We start from the raw sequence: 7,842 nt of genomic DNA, 5'->3' as shown, positions 1-7,842 counted from the left end.
GCTGACCTGGAACTCACTCTGTAGACCAAGCTGGCCTCGAACTCAGAAATCCGCCTGCCTCTGCCTCCCAAGTGCTGGGATTAAAGGCGTGCGCCACCACTTGCCCGGCATGATATGAATTTCTTAAACAATAAAAAAATGAAGAGCACAATATAGTGATATAATCCCCTAGATCCAGCCCCCAGTAACACACACTAAATTACCACGTGACCCAACACTTACACTTCTGGTTATGTGTATTCGATAATAATAACAATAAAAAAAATCTCCACACAAACATTCGTGCACAAATGTTTATAGTGATAGTCATGACCTCATTGTGGAACTAACAAATGTTCACCAGATGCCCTGAGGAAACACATGGAGCTTACTTAAGGCTTTGGTGAACCTCATGGTGATGACAGAACAAACTAGGTCTCTTTCAGAGGGTTCCATCTTGCAATCAGATCCAGGCGGCCCTTGTCCCACCATTGCATAATATAAGATATGTTGTTGATGGAATCTGGGTCCTCCGAGTGTCGTTTCTCATGCTCTGCATCAGGCAGAGAATAGGAAGGAGCCTGGACAGCTGAGAAATCCTGTCTTGCGATGACTGGCTGTTCCGGTGAGTGAAGGGTATCGAGGTTTCGCTGCACAGCTTCCGGGGCCTGCATGATCATAGCACTTGGCGCTTGGCTCCCAAAGACCTCAAAGGAATCCCAAGGAACAAATGCCTGGGACCTGAGAGGGGCGGGTAGAGATGTGTGGTCACACCAGCAGGGATTAGAGGAAGGGAGGTAATTGACTTGGGGAGTGACTGGGTGGAAGTGAGGCCACCGAGCAGCTGGGGGTGGCCCCTCATTTGCGCCAACTCCCAAAACACTCATAGGCTCTTGTCTATGATCAGGATTTAGTGTCCTTTGCTTCTCAAACCATGTCTGAGGAAAACAAGAGATAGACATCGTAAAACAAGTGATTGGAGCTGTTGCCAAATTCCATTCCATAAGCTTGGAAGTCCCTGTCCTCAGGGATGCAGAAGGCCTTATATAAACACATGTATGAAGTCACAGAGACTGTGGCAGCATGCACAGGGCCTGCACAGGTCTGTGCCACATGGGGTTCCAGCTCTGACAGGTGAAGTGGACACAGGACCCCTCATCTCTAACCCAGAGGCTATCTCCAACTGATTACCCCTTTGAAAAGGAAAAATTGTTTTTCTCCAACCTGAGTATGACTGGGAATACAAACCACTCTGGAGAGCAGAGCAGGCCCTATGCCCAGCAGTGGATGGACAACACTGATCAAACTCAGTGATTCTCTTTGGAAGCTCTTTGTCTCATAAGACTGTTTTTAACCTTAAAAGTACTTTGTGAGCCTGGTGGTGGTGAACACTTTTAATCTCAGTGCTTGGGAGGGGGAAGCAAGTGGAACTCTGCGTTCCAAAGTTCAACCAGAACTACACAGAGAATCCCCGTCTTGGAAAACAACAACAACAACAAAACTGTTTTCTATATATATATATTATGGCTTCCAGTTTCGTGTTCTCATGGGATTCCTGTGTGTGGCTCTGGAGCTATGTGTTTCTTGTACTTTTTCTTTGGCTCTTCTGTTTGTGGATTCAGATGGGAGGGGGAGGGGGAGAGGAACTGGGAGGAGTTGGGGGCCGGGAAGAAGTGAGCTGTCTTCATCAAAGCAGCTGTGACTAATTTAGGAGTGCCACAAGATTGGGCCTGTTGACCACTGACATTCCTTCACAGGAGTGGGTAAGAAGGGTTAGGAGAGGCCTGGAGAGATAACTCAGTGGTTAAGAGTACTAACTGTTCTTCCAGAGGTCCTGAGTTCAATTCCCAGCAACCAATAGGTGGCTCACAACCATTTATAATGGAATCTGATGCCCTCTTCTGGTCTCTCTGAAGAGATCAACAGTGTACTTTCATATATTAAATAAACAGATTAAAAAAAACAAAGGGTCAGGAGGCCCTCACCTGAGACCCCAGTAACTCTTACCTGCACCTCTATTCAGCTATATTTAATTCTGCCTTAATTGCACATGGCTTCAGGCAGTGAAAAGATTTATAATTTTTTTTTTGATTTATAACTTTTGAAAGGTTAACTGCAGCTATGGCGAAGTTGTTGTCTATGCTAGGCCAATTCCCAGGGAAGCAATTTTTTGGGGTCACCCATGCTCTCTGGGAGTAAGCCCACTGGCTCCCCCAGATTGAGCTTTGGTCTGCTGTTAGTGTCAGCAGACATTTATTTACCCAAGGAAGATTCAGAGGGACAGTAGCTCAGCTTCTCGTACCCTGTAAGCAGTCAGGCTACTCAGAAGTGTGGATCGAGGGGTATACACATACAAATGGATTCTTAACAACAAATAAAAAGATCACGTATTACCTTAATGTGTACACGAGCTTGCGTGTGCATGTACGCTAGGACATGCTGGATGCATAGTAAGTCAGATACTGCTGTCCACCGTTTCTACCTTGCTTTTCTTTCTTTCTCTCTTGATACAAAAGTCTCTAGATAGCTCTGGTTGTCCTTGAACTTACAGATCTGCCTGCCTCTGCCTTCTGAGTCCTGAGATTAAAGGTATATGCCACCACACCATGCTTAATGGGGACAATTTTGATTGTAAATTGTTTTGGTTGTCACTAAGGGGCTAGAGGATGTGGACATGACCATGGACCCCACTAGCGTATATTTGGTAAAGGACAGTTCTGCCAAAAAATATTCTACTATGCACAGGAACCCTCAAAAGAAAGTTATCTGGGCCTGGAGTGATGGCTCAGTGGTTAGGAGCACTGACTGTTCTTCTAGAGGTCTTGAGTTCAATTCCCAGCAACCACATGGTGGCTCACAACCATCTGTAATGGGGATCCGATGCCTTCTTCTGGTGTGTCTGAAGAGAGCAACAGTGTACTCATATAAAATAAAATAAACAAATAAATCTTTAAAATAAAACAAAGCAAAAAGTTTATCTGGCCAGAGAGATGGGAGTGGGGTAGGATACAGAAATATTACATTACACATTTTCTGGCTTCCCTGCTTGTGGCTCTGTATGGGTGCATTTCAACTTTGAAAAGCCTTCCTTTGTTGGAATGTGACATTTATTGTTGCCTGTTTACCATCCAGTCCATTGCCCTCTCTGGGTACACACCCAAGATAGCCCAAAGTTCTAGTATCGTCTCTAGGGACAGTGTCACACACAACAAACAGACTCAGTGCCCCAGACGTCCAACTTACTTGAATTCTTGGTTCCTCAATGCCTCTTCTCATCGCCATTTCTTTCTTGGCAGCAAGGTCAGGGAGTCGGTTCTTCTCAAAGGCTTTACTTAGGAAGGCCGCTTGACTTCTTTGGAAGGGCACTTGGTGTGGTCTGGCTTAAGATCACAGAAACAAGAGGGGGTTTTTCAGTCAGTTTCATGTTCATGCTGGAAAATATTGCTCATGGCTGTTACTCTTAGGTCTCCAGACCTGTTGTTTGTTTCTTGAGATAGGGCTGGAGCTCGCTACATGATGTTGACCTTACAGAGATGCAGGAGTACAGAGATTAAAGGCACGAGCCACCATGCCCCACAGTTAGTGTTTTCTTTGAAACTCTAGTGTCCAGAGTGAGCTGTAAAAGGCTCTTACATGGAGAAATCTTTAGGGGAGTTAGATAATGGCCATTTCTGTTTTGTTCTTTTGGTTTTTCGAGACAGAGTTTCTCTGTGTAGCCCTGGCTGTCCTGGAACTCACTCTGTAGACCAGGCTGGCCTCGAACTCAGAAATCTGCCTGCCTCTGCCTCCCAAGTGCTGGGATTAAAGGCGTGTGCCACCACCGCCTGGCTGATAATGGTCATTTCTACTCTCGGTGGGATTCTTGGAAATACCCTTGGACCAGTGAGTTCTTACATTCAGACTGGTCTTGTTCCAAGATCTTTTGTTCTGTGGCTGCTAAACCAAGTCTAAGTAGAAAAAGAAGATGTGGGGACTGGAGAGATGGCTCAGCGGTTAAGAGCACTGACTGCTCTCCCAGAGGTCCTGAGTTCAATTCCCAGCAACCACATGGTGGCTCACAACCATCTGTAATGGGATCTGATGCCCTCTTCTGGTGTGCCTGAGGACAGTGACAGTGTACTCACATACACAAAATAAATAAATAAATAAACCTTAAATTAAAAAAAAAAAAGAAAGAAAAAGAAGACATAAGCTCGTCATTTTTACTTCTGAGCCAGCAGTACACAGGATGGGACACCTTGTATTGTCACCAATAGAAACAACAGAATGCTTTGTTGATTCCTTTGTTACCGGAGTCAAAATTGAACCTATTTTCTAATTTTCCCTGTGTGAAGTAACTTCATACTTCTGTAGTCTAGGCTGGCTGTAAACTCACCTCGGAGCAAGGGTATGACCTTGAACTACTGACCTGCCTGCCTCTACTTCCCCAGAGCTAAGATGGCAAGCTTGTGCCACCAGGTTTATGCAGGGATGGAACCTGAGGCTTTGTGTAGCTAGGCAAGCTCTCCATCAGCTGAGCTGCATTCCTGGCTGGATAACTTGATAACTCTGGAGAAGATGTAAGCTGTTAACGACAACCTAGAAATTATGATGAAAGGTTCTACCTCCTTCTCCATGTTAATTTATCAAAAGTATTTTCAGATGCGACACCACAAGCTCAAGTGGGACCTGCAATCAAATATTGTGGCAGAGCTAGCCTTACTCTTTCTGTATTATTTCTTGGACTTACCATCCTCACTGCTAGTTTAAGTACATGACGGCCTCCGGTCCAAACCAGTCCATATTCCCATAGAGTGTACTTTTTTTTTTTCCTTTAAAGTTTTTTTTTGTTTGTTTTTTTGTTTTGTTTTGTTTTTTTTGAGACAGGGTTTCTCTGTGCAGCCCTGGCTGTCCTGGAACTCACTCTGTAGACCAGGCTGGCCTCGAACTCAGAAATCCGCCTGCCTCTGCCTCCCAAGTGCTGGGATTAAAGGCGTGCGCCACCACCACTGCCAGGCTCCTTTAAAGTTTTATTTATTTAATGTGTATCTGCATGTACACCTACACACCAGAAGGGGGCATCAGATTTCATTATGAGATGGTTGCGAGCTATCATGTGGTTGCTGGGAATTGAACTGAGGACCTTGGGAAGGTCAGCCAGTGCTCTTAACCGCTGAGCCATCTCTCCAGCCCAGGATGTCCTTTTTACTGTTGCAATTTGAGTAAGCTGTCTCTCATACCCAGTATAGATACATGGGATACATATACCATCTGTCTTACATCATCTTGGACCAAAGCCATACACCCGATGGTGTAACTGAAACCATGTACCCGACATAAAAATGGAACTCATATGATCAAAGAACACACACACACACACACACACACACGAAATTGTGAAAGAATAAGAAAATGTTTGAGTCTGGAGAGATGGCTGAGTAATTAATAGGACTTGCTATTCAATCATGAGGACCAAAATTCAGAGCCTAGCACCTATATTGAGAGTTCAGAAACGCCTGTGGTTCCAGCTCAAAGGGATCCATCCGATGCCCTCTGCTTGCCTCTGGGCACTCCCTACACACGCACAGAGAAACATACACATTAGCATGTTGGTTTCCTAGGTTTATACATGTGTCCGGATTCAATCAACTGTACGTTTATGATCTTTGAATTTTCTGCACGTGAATTAAGCCAAAAATGAGTCCATCAAAATATCAACAAAACTACCCAAGCGCGGGCCCCTTCATGCTGCTGTCCCGACATTGATTTGTACAAACCAGCTATAAAAAATATAATTAGGACATTTGGGAAATCTCCATTGTGTTCAGGTAGGAGATTAAAACATATTGATCTGTTTATCACAAAGATAGCCAAGTAGAAAATATACATAATGTGATCTTGGCCGGGCGCGTGGTAGCACACGCCTTTGATCCCAGCACTTGGGAGGCAGAGGCAGGCGGATTTCTGGGTTCCAGGCCAGCCTGGTCTACTGAGTGAGTTCCAGGACAGCCAGGGCTACACAGAGAAACCTTGTCTCGAAAAAACAAAAAACAAAAACAAAACAAAAAAAATACATAATGTGATCTTGTATCATTATAAATATAACACATCTGTAGAAAAAGTTTAAGTGAGTATATTCTGGTATTACTGTGATATTCTTCATACCATGAGAATGCAATGTTTTGATTTTATATTTTTGCTTGTATTTATTTTCTGATCTCACACCATGCATAAGAACCATCCCTATTAATAGGTTTATGTGAGCAACTTGAATATTGTTTAGGGAAATAGTATTTATTTTTTTTCCTAAAGTTTATTTTAGTTATTTTTCTCATTTCTGCAACCAAATACTTATCAAGAAGCAACTTCAGGGAGGAAGGATTTATTTTGGCTTACAACTCAAAAAAAAAGTAGAGTCTCTTATGGCAACAAAGGCGTGGTGGCCAGAGAGTGAAGTGCCTGGTCACATGGCATCCACACTCAAGGAGAACAGAGAGAACAGGAAGTGGAGGCTCCCAGACCCACCCCCTCTAGCAACTTCCAGAACAGCAACATTAGCTGAGCCCTAAGTGTTCAAACACTGGAGCCCACAGGGGAGGGGGTGGACTTCACACTCAAACCTCAGCACCTCTTCCCACGAATGTGACAGTCCTTTCCACGTTGGAACTGAATGTAACTGAATTGCGCACAGCATTTAATAGTGCACTAAGGTGATCTTTAATAATCCCTTAGTAAGACCAATGTGCTGGCCCAGCAGGTAAAGGTGCTGGCCATGCCAGACTGGCAGTCTGAGCTCCATACCCAGAAAACACACACATACACACACACACACACACACACACACCCCTTTTTAAAAAACTTAAACCAAAACTCAATAGTTTTCCTCAAAACCACATTTTTCCCCTTGGATGATGTTACTATTCTCTCTCTCTCTCTCTCTCTCTCTCTCTCTCTCTCTCTTTGGTTTTTCAAGACAGGGTTTCTCTTTATAGCCCGGGCTGTCCTGGAACTCACTCTGTAGATCAGGCTGGCCTCCAACTCAGAAATCCACCTGCCTCTGCCTCCCAAGTGCTGGGATCAAAGGCGTGTGCATGTGCCACCACTGCCCGGCCACTCTTTTTTTTTTAGGTTTTTGGAGACAGGATTTCTCTATGTAGTCCTGGCTGTCCTGGAACTTACTCTGTAGACTCTGTAGATCAGGCTGGCCTCGAATTCAGAAACCCGCCTGTCTCTGCCTTCCAAGTGCTGGGATCAAAGGCGTGTGCCACCACTGCCCAGCCACTCTTTTTTTTTAATAAATGAGATCATTTAATAAATGAGACATTCTCTTTTGGTATCATGAGCAATACACTTAATTACATATAATTTAAATTCTTTTCTAAAAGAATATGTCAGGTGAGAATAGTAACATTGCTGGGGGGTGGTGGCACACGCCTTTGATCCCAGCACTTGGAGGCAGAGGCACGCAGATTTCTGAGTTCGAGGCCAGCCTGGTCTGCAGAGTGAGTTCCAGGACAGCCAGGGCTACACAGAGAAACTCTGTCTTGAACCGCCCCCCCCCCCAAGAAAAGGGTAGAAAACGGGGTGGATTAGGGAGTCACTTGGAAACCCTATGACAAATGTAACTTCAGAAGCCACCAAAATATATAGCTATTGTTTAGAGGCTGTGGGATGGTTTGGTAGGTAAAGGCGCCTGCCACTAAGCCTGAGGACCTGAGTTCAGTCCCTGGGACCCACGTGATGGAAGGAGAGAACTGATTCCAGTGCATTTTCTTCTGACTTCCATGAGTGTGCCCCTCCAACACACACAAGTCTAAAACATAAGCAAGAAAAGGACTTAGAGCCTGGGAAGGTAGCACATGCCTTTAGTCCCAGCGCTAGGGA

This window comes from Grammomys surdaster, unplaced genomic scaffold (genome assembly GCF_004785775.1).
Source record: "Grammomys surdaster isolate TR1022 unplaced genomic scaffold, NIH_TR_1.0 187, whole genome shotgun sequence".
Lineage (NCBI taxonomy): Eukaryota > Metazoa > Chordata > Mammalia > Rodentia > Muridae > Grammomys > Grammomys surdaster.
This window is presented reverse-complemented; position numbering follows the sequence as displayed.